Below are 16,501 nucleotides of genomic sequence, written 5' to 3'. Positions count from 1 at the left end.
GAATCTAGCACTTTTCCCTACATGTTCTCTTGCCGCTTTCTCCCCGGTCCACCACGGGCTTGCCCGATTGTTGTGGAGGGAGAAGCGGTGTTTGTCATCTTTGGGAGGAAACAGGGGGAGACGGAGCACTGACGTCCGCAGACAGCTGACTCGGAGGCCTTATCTACATGCCTCTCAGTTCGCGCAGCGGGCGCGCCGAAGGCGCGCCGAAGGCGCACCAAAGGCAAGCCCATCTGCGCCCGTCTGCGCCTGTTCGTCGCCAGGAGCCAGGACCCCTGGTAGTTTATAGTAGTTTATACCCAGATACCTTACCTACTATCAATCGTAGGCGCTCATATACTAGAGACATATTGCTCAGGATCAGACCGACCACTTGTGGGTTCTCGGTATACTCTGGCTGTATACCTGAAGGACCTTTCCCATGTAAAATATGCAATTATCAAGCATGCTACCAACATATGGGATCTTCTAAGCGATAAAAACCCAGATATTGGATTTCTCACAGAGACCTGGATTAAACCCTCAGCTATCCCGGCGATCGCTTTGGCTCTTCCACCTGGCGTCCGCATCCAAAGACTTGATAGGCTGGAATGAGCTGACGAAGGTGTTGCCTTAGTCCATAAGGACTCTATATCCGTTACTATTCTTGACCAGCTATCTAATGACCTATTTGAATGCCTCATTTTCAGGCTTGATCTCCACCCCCAACGTAGCTGGAAAGGGGCCCTTGTGTACAGACCCACGGGCCCGCTACATGACTTTAATAGCCGTCTACTAGAATTTATCTCTCCTCATATAATTGCCACCCGCAATTTCCTACTTCTAGGGGATTTCAACATTTATAGTGAGGATTTCTACAACCATGACGCTGCGGTCTGCCTAACGGACCTGGTCTCTTCAGGTCTCCTTAAAATTAATAATGAACCCACCCATATGGCTGGCCACACCTTTAGATCTCATCCTTTCCATCTCCCAGAACATCTCATGTGGGGAAACACTCCCTCTGATTTGGTCTGACCACTCCCTGATTAACTTTCATCTGATGAGTCCTAATACCTCCCCGACTCCCACATCCTACACGGACAGATGGTATAGCCCTTGGCACAAAATCAGGGCCAACCACTTTATGTCTCCTTTTGGACACATACACTCTTAACTACGGTGTAGAATACCAAGTATTTCGTTTTAATTCTATCATCACCAACATCCTTGATGAGGCAGCTCCATTGAAACCACTCACCCCACTCCCCTAAATCCATTCCTTCCGACTGGTATTCCCCTGCCTTACGCACTGAAAAGAGTCAGTCCAAGAAATTAGAACGGATATGGCGACTCTCCCACAGAGAACAAGATAAATCGAGTTACAAAACCGCTTTAGCATCCTATCATAAAAACATTAAAAATGCGTGCAAAATCCATATTGCACATCAATTGGAGCAAGCTGGAACCAACTCTAGGACTCTTTTCCAAATAGTTAAGTCCTACACCAACCCTAGAGCCTGTGATACCGCGGAATCTCCGTCGCAGTTGCTGTGCAATAGTGTTGCATCTTATCTCACTCAAAAAATTGATACCATATATCAGAATATCATTTCTGTCAATACTATCTCCTCCCCTATCACAATTGGCCCCACTGACCATCACAATATCCCCTCACAGTTACTCTCCTTCCCCCCTCTCAGTCCTACAGAAGTCATATCCCTCCTCGCGACAATTAAATCTGGCTCCCCTTTGGACATCATCCCCGCCAAAATTTCGGCCAAATTTGCTGACCAGCTCGCCAGTCCTATCTGCTCTATCCTTAATAGCTCTCTGAGTTCTGGCAGTCTTCCCTCAGTATAGAAAAATGCACAAGTAGTACCCATACGGACAAAAAACAAGATCTCTACTACTGAACTATCTAACTACCGACCTATATCATTACTACCCCTGCAGACCAAGCTCATTGAAAAACATATCAACAAACACCTGTTCGAGTTCATAGAAACCTCTCACCATCTAGACGCCTCACAGTCCGGTTTTCGGGCCAAACATAGGGGCCGATTATGATATCGGTTTTCCCGCATCCTCCGGGCTGGCGGAAGCCACCGCCGGCCCGGAGGATGCGGGAAAACCGCTGCGGACTGAAAAAAGTCCCCCGCTAGATTAGGATGGCTGGGGGATCTTTTTTCCGTCCGCAGCTTTTCCGCCGCGGTCGGCTCCCGTCCGCGGCGGAAAAGCACTAACATGGCTGGCGGTGTCTATCAGACACCGCCAGCCATATTAGGATGTCTGGAGTACTATGCCGCCGTGCAAAGGCATACGGATTTTTGTTTGGGGGCCCGTTGCGGGCCCCCAGGGGTGAAGGGGGGGGGGGGTTGGGGGTGCACATGGGGGGTACCTGTGGTACCCCCCTGCATTTGCGTGCACAAAGCGGCAGGCACCGCGCGGTGCCTGCCGCTTTGTGCATGCAAATGCACAGCTTACATTTTTAACATTGCGGCGGGTGCAGCTTCAAGCAACACCCACCGCAATGTTAAAAATACAGGATGTGACCGCCAGGGTGGCGGTCACATCCTAATTTGCACGGAGGGACCGCCGCTGCTCCTGCGGACGGTCCCCTCCTACTCCGGGGTGGCGGACGGACTCAGGTCAGTCCGCCATCATAATCGGCCCCATAGTACCGAATCAGCTCTTATCGAGGTTACTGATAATATCAGAGTGGCTCTGGACAAGGGTCAAGCAGCACTCTTAGTGCTGCTTGACCTGTCAGCTGCATTCGATACCATTTCTCACCAGATTCTACTAGATAGACTCCAAGATTTAGGTGTTCAAGGGCTGGCCCTGAAGTGGGTGACTGACTTCCTAACTGACAGAACTCAGACTGTCACTCTGGGAACTTTTAAATCTACTACTACTAAAGTTACCAAGAGGGTTCCGCAGGGCTCCTGCCTGAGCCCGACCCTTTTTAATATTTATGTTACCCCTCTGGCCAGACTCATGAGATCCTTAGGATTCACCCCCATCTCATATGCAGACGACACACAGCTCCTCCTCGCATTTGATAAAAACAGACCAGATATTCAGCTTATTTTCTCAGAAGGCATGAAATCCATCACTGCCTGGATGCGTGGCTAACTTTTTACAACTTAATGCTGGGAAATCTGAAATCATGTTGTTTGGAGGAGCTGTTACACGCTGGTCGCCTACCTGGTGGCCGGAGGAACTTGGTCCTGCCCCTACCCCTAAAGAAGTGGTCAAGAACCTAGGTTTCAGAATTGATCACAAACTAACTCTTGAGGCTCATGCTAATAACACTGCTGGCTCATGCTTCTATAACACTGCTGGCTCATGCTTCTACATCCTCAGTCTACTTAGAAGGATTTTTCCCCTCTTACCCTCGCCTACCAAGAAAACGTTAATGCAAGCCTTGGTATTAAGTAGACTTGACTACTGTAATGCCCTTTTATTTTCAGCTAACGAAGGCTCCCTCAATAAACATCAGGTTGTGCAGAATACTGCCGCCCGTCTTGTTGCCGACGCCCCAGCCAGAACACCCTCTGAACCCCTCCTTAACTACCTCCACTGGCTTACGGTGAGAAAGCGGGTCAAATTCAAATTAGGCTGCACTATCTTCAAAGCCCTCAATGGCCAAGGCCGCTCGTATCTTACTAGCAAACTAGCTATACACACCCCGCCACGAGTGCTTAAATCAGGCTCTGAACTCTTGCTTTGCACCCCCAGAGTTAAAAAAGCATGCAGCGGAGGCAAAGCATTCTCCTACCTCACCCCTGTATTTTGGAATAATTTACCTTTTCATCTACGTAATTGTCAGAATCTGCCTCAGTTCAGAAAGCTGCTGAAAACGTACCTTTTCTAGTTCTTTACCTTGTCTGTTCTCTGCCGTCCTAAGCGCCGAGATACCCTCATGGGTGATTCAGCGCTATACAAACCAATAAACTTCAAACTTCAAACAAGTCCTAACTGATGGTTGGACAAAGATGGAGGAAAGAATCACAAACGTTGAACATAGCGTGGAATCTCTACATTTATTCTGCTTTAAAGTGGAAGCTCATCAAACCCAGGTCACGATTTAAAATCTTAAAAACAGGAGCAGGTGAAATAACCTTAGAATTTATGGTTTAACAGGGGGATCAGAAGGTTCTGATCCTATACATTTTTTCAAATCATTTCTGCCGACCGTCTTGAATCTACCAGAGGGCACTACCCTAAACATTCAGTGTGCTCATAGATTGAGCCCTCCATATGCAGCATCTTCCAACACGAAAAAGCCAAGAGGAGTTATTCTGTATTTTCTTGAATACACTGATCTACTTAAAGTATTAGCAGCAGTTAGATCCGCAAAACGAATTTCATCATCGGGAAACCATCTCTTCTTTTCATAAGACTATGCAAAATCTACAGCAGACATATGCAGAGAGTTTCTCACTATGAGACCGGCTCTGCGCTCTGTTGGAGCACTTTTTGGACTATTTCAACATTGCCTGTTCAAATTAACTTTTAACAATAATACTACTACATATGAGGATCCAGCCAGACTAAAAATTTTCCTTAATTCATGTAGTCCATAAATTATGGACACTTCAAGTTCACGTTCTAAACAATATGTTTTTCTAATTTTGAGTCTTCAAGTTCTCCACTGTCTGTGACGACTGTTAGTTGAAATAATAGAATATGTTCTACTTAGCAAAATGTTTAGATAGCTCTAACCAATTTTTCTCTTTGCAGGTTCCATCTCCGTATTGTCCGATATTTTCGTCTTGCATGTCGTTTGTCCAGAAGTCTTCCCTGCCTCACCTCATGGAGTATGGGCGGGCCATCGTTCCATGTGGCCTCACCCCCTTCCCCCCTTATATGTTTTGGACGTTATGTAGGTACAGTCTTTTTTCTTCTAGTATTTCTAATAGCAAGTTTTCTTTTTTCTGTGCCTATCTGTTTTTATTGTCCTTAAACTAATTACTTATAATTGTTCTTTTTATCAATGTTCCTCTTCTTGCCTTTTTTTCTCTTCCTCTTTGTATCTATTGGTTTACATTGATATCACTTTCGTACTTATCGCAAGGTTTACTTTTTCATGTGTGTTTCCTCTTATGATATTCTTAAGCTTTTTTCCCTTTCCCTAGTATTGTGCCTTCTTTCTTTTCGTCATCTCTCCTTTGTTCTTTCTCTTTTTCTGTTTTCTGTCCCTTCCCCTTTCTTGCTCTTTTTGTTTTTTTGTCTCACGTTTGTGCTTGAATTATTTCCTCCTAAGATTTGCATATAAACCTATCACAATTAAACATGACTTGGTTAATGTTACGATTGGTTTATGTTTTTGGTTGGCTTGCCTAATTCATTACCCTTCCTTTGCATTCATGTCGCTATTTCCATGGCTCTGAAAATTGTCTCATGGAATGTCAGTGGTTTTAATTCTCTCATTAAACGACAATGTGTTTTAACACATTTATCTAAATTAGAGGCTGATATAGCTCTTATACAGGAGTCTCAGTTAACGACAGCTGAGTCTTTAAAATGAAAAAGAAATTGGGTAGGAGAGGTTTTCTTTTTACCAGGGGATGGTAAACAAAATGGTGTAGTGACACTTTGTCACAAATTGATTTCTGTTAAATTACTTTCTCAATTATCTGATGGCGATGGAAGATGGTTATATACTACATTGCAAATTGGAAGTGCTCCGGTTTCTTTGCTCATTGTATATGCTCCCACTAACGGTGACCCTTCTTTTAGGTCCTCTCTATCCCAACAATTTGCGTCTCGCATTTACGACAATTTCATACTCCCTGGAGATTGCAATCAAATTGTTGACCCTTTCATAGATTGTAATTTATTTGTCTCCTTCAAATCACATAAATCTCATAAAATATTTCTTGATGTCATACAACAATATAAGCTTATAGATGCTTGGAGAATCTGTAATCCTGGAATATACTTTTTATTCTCCGACGCACCAATCACAATCTCGAATAGACCACTTTCTCATATCACATAATGTAGCTCAATCTTTGAGAGACCCGGATATCGGGACAATTTAAATATCTGATCATGACCCCATCTCTATCAAATTGGATATACTGTCAAAATATAATATACCCAGGAGATGGTGTTTTAATAACTCTCTCCTTCTGGATTCTTCCATTAATTCCTCTATTACCTGCTTTTTAATGAATATTTATTTTTAAATCAGAATGATCTGTGCCATTTTCTGTTATTTGGGAGGCATTTAAAGCATCAGCGAGAGGTTTTATTATTGGTTTTGTATCTAAAAAGCATAGAATTCCAAGGGAAACCACTAAAGATCTCTTGGCAAAAGTAAAGAAACTGGAGCACTCATATTATTCCTCGAAATCCAAGGATTGTTTATCTCAAAACATTGAGGCTAAGCTCCAATTCAATAAGGACTCAACTGATAACGCGTCACTCTATTTGTTAAAGTCGAGTGCAAAATTTGATGGTGGCCAAAACAGGGCTGGTAAGCTTTTGGCAAAATATTTAAAGGTTAAAAATAACAAGCTTGACATCAAATCAATTCTGGATAAACCGGACACACTAAGGTTTAAAGATTCAAAAATATTAGATTCATTTCTCCTATTTTTACAAAGAGTTATACACGCCAGAATCCACACCCTTAGAATTTGATATTTCTATGTTCCTTTCAGGCATTCAACGCTCCTATGATTCCCAGATAGATTACACTCTTTTAGAATGTGACATCTCACAACAAGAACTCCTCAGTGCATAACAAACACTGAAGAAGGACAAGCCTCCAGGTCCAGGCGGGTTTACAGTGGAATTTGCCACACATTTCGCACTACTGCTTCCCCCCCAAATACACTCCCTTTTTAATTATTTGCTGCAGTCTGGCAAATCCTCTGTCTCTCTTTTAGAAGTACTAATATGTTTCATTCCAAAAGACAGAAAGGATCCAAAACATTGCAAAAACTATAGACCTATTTCTTTGGTCAATATTGACTACAAACTTTTTTCTAAAACCTTAGCAATACGTCTAGAACCCAATCTCCCTCAATTATTAGGTGTAGAGCAATCTGGTTTTATAAAGGGACGCCTCATTTTAGACAATACTCGCCTATTCTTTGACATTATATCTAAGTCTTCTCATGTACCTCATTCATTAGCAGCTGTGGCCCTAGACGCAGAGAAGGCATTCGACTGTGTCAATTGGTCATATCTCTTTCAAGTGCTTAAATGGTTCGGTTTTGGTCCAAAGATTATATCTCAGATTTCGCTCTTATACTCTAATCCTTGAGCTGCGGTCTTTGTGAACGGTAACACGTCTTCTTATTTTGACTTGTGAAGAGGTGTGCGTCAAGGCGGCCCACTGTCTTCATCTCTTTTTAATTTAGCTTTAGAACCCTTCCTGTGTCCAGAATCTATCAAAACAAAGATATCCAGGGGTTTAAAGTTAAATAAACAAATTACATTGCCAGCTTACGCTGATGATATATTACTATTTATATCTAATCCACAATCCTCTATTCCTGTCTTCTTAAATGAGGTGGAGTTATTTGCTTCCGTCTCTGGCTATAAACTAAATAAAGATAAGTGTAAATATTACCTTTGACTAAATATACATTCAAATTATACTTGGAACTCTAAACATATAAAATATCTGGGATTGCTTTTTGCTCCTTCAACACTGTCTTTATTCATGGAAAAGGGTATACAGAGAATCTCCACATTAATTTCCAAATGGCACCCCTTATATTTGTCATGGTGGGGGTGTCTTGTTACCATTAAAATGAAGCTCTCTCCTATAGTATTGTACACAATTTTTAATATTCCAGGTCCTATCCCCTCAAAAAATTTCACGAAAATGTATTCCATATTGACATCCTTTTGATGGAACACTAGAAAACCTCCTATGTCATTATTAAGACACACAAAACCAAAGTTAGAAGGTGGGTTACTTTTCCTGATTTCCTCAATTATCATAAATCTTTCCTACTTCGCCAAGCCTCAAGATGGCTTTCTGAACCTCAATTGGATTGTCCTTTGTGGGTGGAACTTGAAAGTTCATCTCTCTCTCCTTTCTCTTTTAAAGAATATCTTTCATTCACCCGCAAACCACAATCTGTTTCCACTTCTATTCAAAAACATACCTGTAAGTGTCTGGAAGATTCAACTTCTTTACTTAACTCCACATTATGGCATAATAATTTTATACTGCTCCATTGCAAAACTTTTTATTGGAAGTCATAGAGACACAAAGGTTTAATTTGGACACACCAACTTTTTCTTCAGAATAAAATTATGTATTTTTCACAGGCTAGCCAACTTTTTGATTTTCCACCCTCTTATCAACCTAAATACACGCTCCTAAAACAAGCCCACTCTGCTGCTTATACTCAAGTTTTATCTTTCAGCCATCCCACCACTCATACAGTCACTAGGTTACATACTTTTTATACTCATGTCCTAGAGCGTCCACTATTTATACTTACCTTCGTAATCTATATATCCATAGAGAGAAAACCAAAGTAGAATTATCTTGGGAGGGGGATTTAGAGGTGGTTTGACCAATTTCTTTTTGGAACAAAATATAGCCTAAAATTAGGAAATCATCCAGGGCAGCAAATACCACACAAATACTATTTTTTATTTACAATAGACTTTTACTACATCCAGTCACTTTGCATAAGAGGCATCCTAATGTCCCCGATAACTGTTGGACATGTTCATCCTCTTCTGCTGATTTGAAACATTTGCTCTTCCCATGCCCACATGTGCATACTTTCTGGGAAAACGTCTGGTCTCAAATTAACTTCATTTTTGGTTCTAAAATCCCTTTTTCTGTTGTTCACCTATTTTTAGGAGGTCTATCACCTGTTTGGGACAATTATATTTTTAATATCAAGATTGTAGATTTGGTGATAGCAGTTGCCTTTCAACAGATTACCAAACACTGGAATGATTTTACCAAGTTATCCTTTCAGGCCTGGTGGCATGCTGTATGTTATAACCATAGACTGAATAGGGCTCTTGTTCATCCTATTCATTTAGCTACAAAACTCTTAAATGTATGGTCACCTGTTACAAGACATGTTGAGGCTAGTGCTTGACAATCTTTCTCTGAAACTCCCATGCAGCAAGAAGTTGCACAACCTCCGTGACATTATACTATTTTAAACCTATTTACGTAATTTCTGTATATTTTCAGACAAGATTACAGTAATTTATTAATGATATTTTTATCTTTCTTTCTTTGTTCAGGCATTTCATTCCAGCCATGTATACTTCATATTTTCATTTAAATAAGGTTTTATCTAGTGTTTAATTATTCACTCATATGATTATATGCTGACTATTGCATTATTGTATATTTTCAATTTTTGTTTTCTCAATAAACATTTTTTTTACTTAGAAAACACACAATAACTCCAAGAAAAGATGTGAAGTGCACCACTGACGTTAAAAAACTGTAAGAACTGCCACAACAGAGGGGTGTACCTACCACTGGTGCAGACGGTGCAATGCACCTGGGTTCAGGGGCGGGAGGGGGCGAGTCTGCCCTGCACGAACTGAAGTTATTTCAAAGGCTCCCTGATATGACTTTTTTTTTTAGACACAGTTCATGCCAGGAGCTTGGCTGCAGTGCTTAATCTGAGCTGGTGGTTTTCAGTTCTCGGCACCGGCACTTAATTGTTTACACCGGCACTTATGACAGTTTGCCACATGGTGGCACTGCCTATCTATCTAATTTAGAGATGAGAACAACAGTAATTGTTTATTAATTCTATATACATTAAAATGACATATGTGCCACCAAAGTCATCCTTATAGCTTAGGGGGCCTAGAATAGTCTGAAATGTCACACCTGTAACAGCGTGTTGGTTAGTGGTTTTCACCTGCAGTGCTGGCAGGAGCAATGGGAAGTGCAAAATGTCCTAACGAGGGCACTTCCCTTTTTACAATTTAGGTACGGCTTGGCTGTGTTCACTTTTTGTGGGGAATGATGCAGAGGGAGTTGAGGATAAAGGAAAAATAAAGAAGGGAGAGAACGGGGTGAAAGAAAAGGAGAGGCTGGAAGAATGGGGAGAAAAACAGTGATAGAAAGGGAGAAAGCCATAAGGTTGAGCGAGAAAGAGAAAGGAGATAAGAATTAGCAAAGTAGGCAAGGGAAAAAGAAAAGGAAGGAACCAGAAATAATGAGAGAAGGGAGGAAGGAAATGAGGATGAGTCGGAGACAGGAGAGAAGAGAGCATTACATGAAAGAAGTTGGTCAGAGAAGCGTCGGGGTGGAGTTACGGAGGCGAGAAGGAAAGACAAGTAGAGGGAACCCTATAAATTACGTTAGTGTAGCAAGTGCAGGGACACCAGGGTGCGGGGTATAATGAGCACAGTATAGCAGAATTTCAATATCAGCTGAGGGGGGATATAAGTTTCATTGCTAGCAAAAGGGCCCATGACCCTCCAGGCTACCACTGAGCAAACTGCATGGACCTTTACAAAGGAGGATTGGTGGCTGGTGTCACAGGTAAGAGCGGTAGGGCGAGGTAGGGGAAGGGTCCTGGGGGGAGTCGACAGACAAAGGGATAGGTAAAGTTAAATAAAAGCATTGACCTTGCGCTCGCTGCATAGCCGAGCACAAGGTAAGTGGTTTTATTTATTTTTTAATTTAATTTTACCTATCCTGTCGTCTGTCGACTTCCCCCTCACCCTGCCCCACCCATCCTTCTTACCTGTGCCGGCCGCCACTGAGTAGGATACACAACAATATGTTCCCTTGAACGTACATATTAATAAAGATGAGGTGTTTCGTCTGTACATTTTACAAACATTATTTTTCATAAAAGTTTCACGTGTGCCTTTTACTGAACCTTGAAGTTAGCTCGTTCAGCATTACAAAAAACTGGTGAGATATGCTTGGTCGCATTATACCACATGTTAGTTGTTTTATAGGTGGACAATGTTTGTAGAAAAACACAAACTTACGCATTATGTATGCAGAACACGAGCCCAAAAAAGTAGAAAATGTTGAAGTTTGAAGATTGACGATAGAGAATTGCATAATTGTTTGCTGATTCGTTTTACTTGCATCTGTAAAATAAATTAAGGACACACATTGAATCTTCATGTTTCCCGCACATGTAAAATTGTGCTGACAGTGAATACTGCATCTTGATTGAGCAATTATAATAGTAAAATAGCAACCATTTAAATCATAATACACACAGAAAGAAAGAGTCTAATGCTACAATCATAAAAGGTTAATGGTGCAGTACTACCATTAATGGTATGTTCAATTTTTTGGACGTCAGTGGTCATGTGTGATGGGCACGTGAAACCAAAACAATCAATAATACTTTTTGTAACCATATAGGCTTGCATAGTAATAATCCTACATTTCTATTTTGCTGCCAAAAAGTGTAAGTTAGATGTCAGCCCTCATACACTCACCAGCTACATGGAACATCTCACATTCAAGATACACATCACAGACAATTTGTCCCAGGGCGTATCAGAGCCAATATTCCCCTGAGCAGAACCCTTGTATAGAGACCACCAGGACCACTCACTAGTTTTGCCAGTGACATCACTGACTTTGTTGCACCCCTCGTCATCAAAAGATATGGAGCACTAAGCACACAGCTCTTGCAATTCGTATTGAGGCCAGCACTAACAGCAGCAAGAAAATCTTAGGAATCTATAAAGATTTCATCACACCTCCTGCCGCCTCGAGCAAGGTCTCCCCTTACAAGACCTTTCTAACAAACTCTCAGAATTCTTCTGTAACAAAATCACCTCCATACACAGTAAGTTTGGCCCTCAACTGGACCCCGTCACCGTCGCAGCTCAACTTCATATCACAACCGAAGAACCTCCTTGCCTGCCGTCACCATTGTTGAAATTGCTCCTACCATGAAGATCATCCACACAGGGGCCCCATGGGACCCTTGCCCCCACCACTCCTTCACCAAAGAGCTCCTACTGATCAGATAAGAACAAACACCCATCCTCAATGCCTCCATCAACTCAGCCACATTCCTGGACACCTCGAAACATGCCACCATCACACCCCTGTTCAAGGAACCATCCCCTGACAAGCCACGCTTTCCAACTACATCCCCCTCTTAAAATAACTGGAAAAGGACTTAGAGAAACTAATCAGCCAACGCTTCACCAAACATCTCGGCAACTACCACCTTCGCTATGCCATGCAGTCCAGATTTAGGCCTCAACGCAGCACATAAACGTGCCTCTGTCACGGCCTCCCTGCGCAACTGTCATTGGCTGCCCATTGCTAGCCCCATTACTTTTAAAGCCTTAACACTCGCCTATAGAGCAAATGAGCATAAAGGCCCCAGTTGTCTGAGGAAGAGATTAATTCCCTATCATCACCACCACAGCCATCGTTCTCCTGGATCTCTCTGCATCATTTGACAATGTCTCACACCCCATCCTCATCAGGCGCCTGCATGAGATTTACATGATATGAACCCACACTATGCTGGGTTACTCCTTCTTAACAGATATAGAATATGCTGGCAGCAGCCTGGTATCTTACTCTGCGGAAGCCTAGAAACCCATCTGTGCAGTGCCTCAAGGATCATTGCTCAGCCCCACCCTCTTTAATGCATCCATGATCCCTCTAGCCAATGTCATCTATGCACATGACATCACCTACACCAATGACATGCAACTCATACTCTGTCTCTCCGGTAAGCCCACCAACACAAGAAACTAGTTCATCGATTGCAGGACCGAAGTAGCAAACTCTCTCAAGCTCAACACATTCAGGACAGAAGTGGTGATATGCGGCACCTCACCGTGGCCAGATGAACTCAGAATATTTATGCCCCACCCCGCACCCACACCAGGAACCTCAGAATAATTATCAATAGCAAACTGGACATGATCACACAAGTCAACACCATCACTAGCTTCCACACCATGAAGATGATGAGGTAGATCTTCAAATGGCTCCCAAGAAACACTAGAAAACTGTCACTAATGACCTAGTCGGCAGCAACTTTGACTACGGGAACACTCTTTATGCCGGGATCACAAATCAACTCACTAGAAAACCACAAACAATCCAGAACTCCGCAGTCAGACTTATACTCAACCTCCCACACAGAATTCACATCACACCACACCTCAGGGAGTACCACTGGCTCCCAATATACAAACGAGCTCATTACATTCTCCTTACTCACACATTCAAGTCTGTTTACGCGTGGGATGTGTGTGAATAGGAGTCCTATAGAGCAGACGTGTTGATGAAAGGTGAAGTTACTGTTCAGGTACAAGGGGACTAAGTTGTGGAGTACAACTTAGTCCCCTTGTACCTGAACAGTAACTTCACCTTTCATCAACACGTCTGCTCTATAGGACTCCTACTCACACACATCCCACGCGTAAACAGAACCAGATCAGGAGTACAGGAGTTCTCTTACATCGCCCCTAAAATGTGGAACGGCATCCCACTCCACATCAGAACCTCATCCTCTCTTCTTTAATTCCACAATAAGCTAAAGACCTGACTTTTCAATTAACCAGACTACTATAGGCACGGCTAATCAAAGGTACCTGCTCAGTGTCAGGATACCCTTGAGGGTGATAGTGTTCTTTACAAATGCACATAACGTGATATAACATAATGATGCAAGCAAAATCATGTGGAATGAACCTGAATCACTAGCAAACATTTGATGTGGTCTATAAAAAGCGATTTAAAAATCTCACATTTAAGTTTCTCCTATGTAAAACAGGCTACAAATAATTCAAGGTATGAAAAACAAATTTCGCCAGTAACACAGCAGGTTTTCAGGCTTGACAATGTATTTCTTTGATTGATATTCTGAGGTCTTGAATTCAGTGGGAGCAATTAAGAAGGAGGAAATTGTCACAATGTACATCACTAGTCAATCCAGGACCTCTTACTAGGTGATCTGCAAAGATCAGGGTGTCCTCAAGTTATTGAATCGATTCATTAATATATCATAAGTTGTGGGGATATTATTCAATCTTTGTTCTACCTCTCTGTTATTGCTTAATGTTAGTAGTGACAGTCTATGTTACATTTCTACAAAGTCTTGTAAGGCCTCCAGAAAGAATGAGATATTAGTGGTTCGAAAGTTCACTAAGATGTCAATTCAGAAGGAAGTGTACGTTGAGTATGTAGTACTCTTTGGGCCACACACCTCCTTATACTGGTCTTTCCTGTATTTGGCTTTTCCAGCTTATCTGCCCCACTTCTTACAGATCATTCAGAATGCGGCAGCAAGGTTGATCCTGAAGTTACCTGCCCGTTCCTCTGTCACGGCCTCCCTGTGCAACTTTCATTGGCTGCCCATTGCTAGCCGCATTACATACAAAGCCCTAACACTCGCCTATAGAGCATGTGAGCATAAAGGCCCCCGCTGTCTGAGGAAGAGATTAATTCCCTATCATTAGACGAGAGCACTCCAGTCCAAAGAACAAAAACTTTCATTTGTCCTGATGATTAACAAGACAAGAAGAGGTGGACGGTCCCTTTCTTACCTGACCGCCAAACTCTAAAACTCCTTACCGCCAACCGTCTGTAAATTGCTGAAAACATACCTATTTGATAAGTAAGCCCAATGCTATGGTTCGGACTAATCAGCAGTAACCCTCAGAACCGCTAGTGCTGAGACGCCTCCTCGGAGACAGCCATGCACTTTATACATTTTATTGGATTATTGCATTTCCTCTGGGTGTTTTACAGAGTAAGTGAAACAAACTTACCCATCAACATTCAACATTCTTCATTCAGTTACTTAACAGTAGATAGGGAAATGGATTCCTGAGATGGTGGAATCGATCTTCCGGCAATTGTTGAAGTGGGACCTGTGAAGCCATGCAAGACACAATGAGCTCTTCTACACTATAGACCTATGTATCGAGGCTGGAAATGCACTACCTTAGCCATAGCTGAGAGAAGTAAAGGGTTTATTTTGTAATGTTGTCCACTGAAGAGATGAATTGGAAGAAATAAATTGAAGATAATAAATTCTTTGCACTTTCTGGTATTAGATATACGCTGAGGACTGTGAACACGCCCAATGAAACCTAAATCGGAGCGCCTGGCAAAGGGCTCCTGCGACCTCTTTCATGCGCTCTCACGCTACCAAGTAATCGCCATTGCCACAAGATAGTTGCTTTAAAAATTGCACATTACTGTTTTTAAGCCTGTTTTAATAATTGTTTTTACCTGTACTTTGATCGCGTACATCCCCGGTCCACCGCTGATTTGGGTCAGATTGAGTGGAGGGAAGCTGACGCACCCACCAGAAGTGAATACTACTTCTGCTTTGAAACTGCACACAGGTGAGCAGTCTAGCTGTTCTCCTCTCCCCCACCATAAAAGCCCCATGCCGGTCGCTACGTGCAGAGGACACGCTGAGGACTGGTGAAATACGCCCACTGAAACCTAAATCGGAGCGCCTGGCAAAGGGCTCCTGTGACCTCTTTCTTGCTCTCTCACGCTACCAAGTAATTGCCACTGCCACAAGATAGTTGCTTTAAAAATTGCCCATTACTGTTTTTAAGGCTGTTTTAATAATTGTTATTACCTGCACTTTGTTCGCGCACTTCCCCGGTCCACCGCTGATTTGGGTCAGATTGAGTGGAGGGAAGCTGACGTACCCACCGGAAGTGAATACTACTTCCGCTTTGAAATTGCACGCAGGTGAGCAGTCTAGCTGTTCTCTCCCCTACCATAAAAGTCACATGCCTGTCACTACACGCAGCGGACGCGCGGAGCGGGCGCACCAAAGGCAAGCCCATCTGCGCCCATCCGCGCCTGGACCGGGGCAGGGCCATGTCCCCTGGCTGTTTTGATAGAGAGTCTCATAGTAAGACAATAACTTACACCAGTAGACAGCTCAAAGGTATACTCAGCACCAGCAAACACATACAGGGCTGCCCCCGTTTCAACCTTGAGGCCACAGCCACTCAGCTCACCACTCATTGCCCGAATTGCCCATTCTCATTAGATAACCTACACACACCGCCACCCACACGCTCCAAATTACAGTCCATACACCAAGGAAAAATGTGCTCCACTCTCATAAACGCTCGCTCCCTCCCCGAACACAAATACGAAATACTGAACCTCTTAGAAGACTACAAGCTCAACCGTCTTTTGATAACAGAAACCTGGGGTGACCCCTCCTGTGGTCCAGACTTCTCCACAGCAACGCCTGAAGGCTACTCCTCCTGCAGATTCGATAGAACTCTCACAAAAGGAGGAGGCCTTGCACTATCTACCGAGAAAAATACTCAGTTAGGACCCCATCAATCCCCTCCAGGATCTGTGAAGCCTTTACCTTCACTATCATGGTCACCCACTCCCTCCTGTTTAAAGGTATTCTCCTTTACCGCCCACCAGGCTCTTGAATGGAATTCCTCGCAGCCATGGGCTGCCTACTAGAGTTAGTAGCAGGAGAATGTGATTTCTCCATCCTCTGAGACTTCAATTTCCATCTAGAAGCCCTTGATGACCCAGACACGTCAGCCC

The 16,501-nt window shown here is 42.9% G+C and overlaps 1 protein-coding gene across 2 annotated transcripts in view; it reads right to left on the bottom strand.

Annotated features, from left to right (window-relative positions):
- Positions 1 to 16,501, bottom strand: part of C2_1H4orf54 (chromosome 2_1 C4orf54 homolog) — an 81,868-nt gene that overhangs the window by 39,244 nt on the left and 26,123 nt on the right. Inside the window, exon 2 of one of the 2 annotated variants that reach the window (XR_013607134.1) lies at positions 10,951 to 11,055. The exons of the other annotated variant lie outside the window; for it this stretch is intronic. The gene's annotated coding sequence lies outside the window, so the exon portion shown is untranslated. The remainder of the gene's footprint in view (positions 1 to 10,950; positions 11,056 to 16,501) is intronic. 2 annotated transcript variants of the gene reach the window in all.

The sequence above is a fragment of the Lissotriton helveticus genome, chromosome 2_1 (genome assembly GCF_964261635.1).
Source record: "Lissotriton helveticus chromosome 2_1, aLisHel1.1, whole genome shotgun sequence".
Taxonomy (NCBI): domain Eukaryota; kingdom Metazoa; phylum Chordata; class Amphibia; order Caudata; family Salamandridae; genus Lissotriton; species Lissotriton helveticus.
Note: the sequence above shows the minus strand (reverse complement) of the source record. Positions and strands in the feature narration are given on the sequence as shown.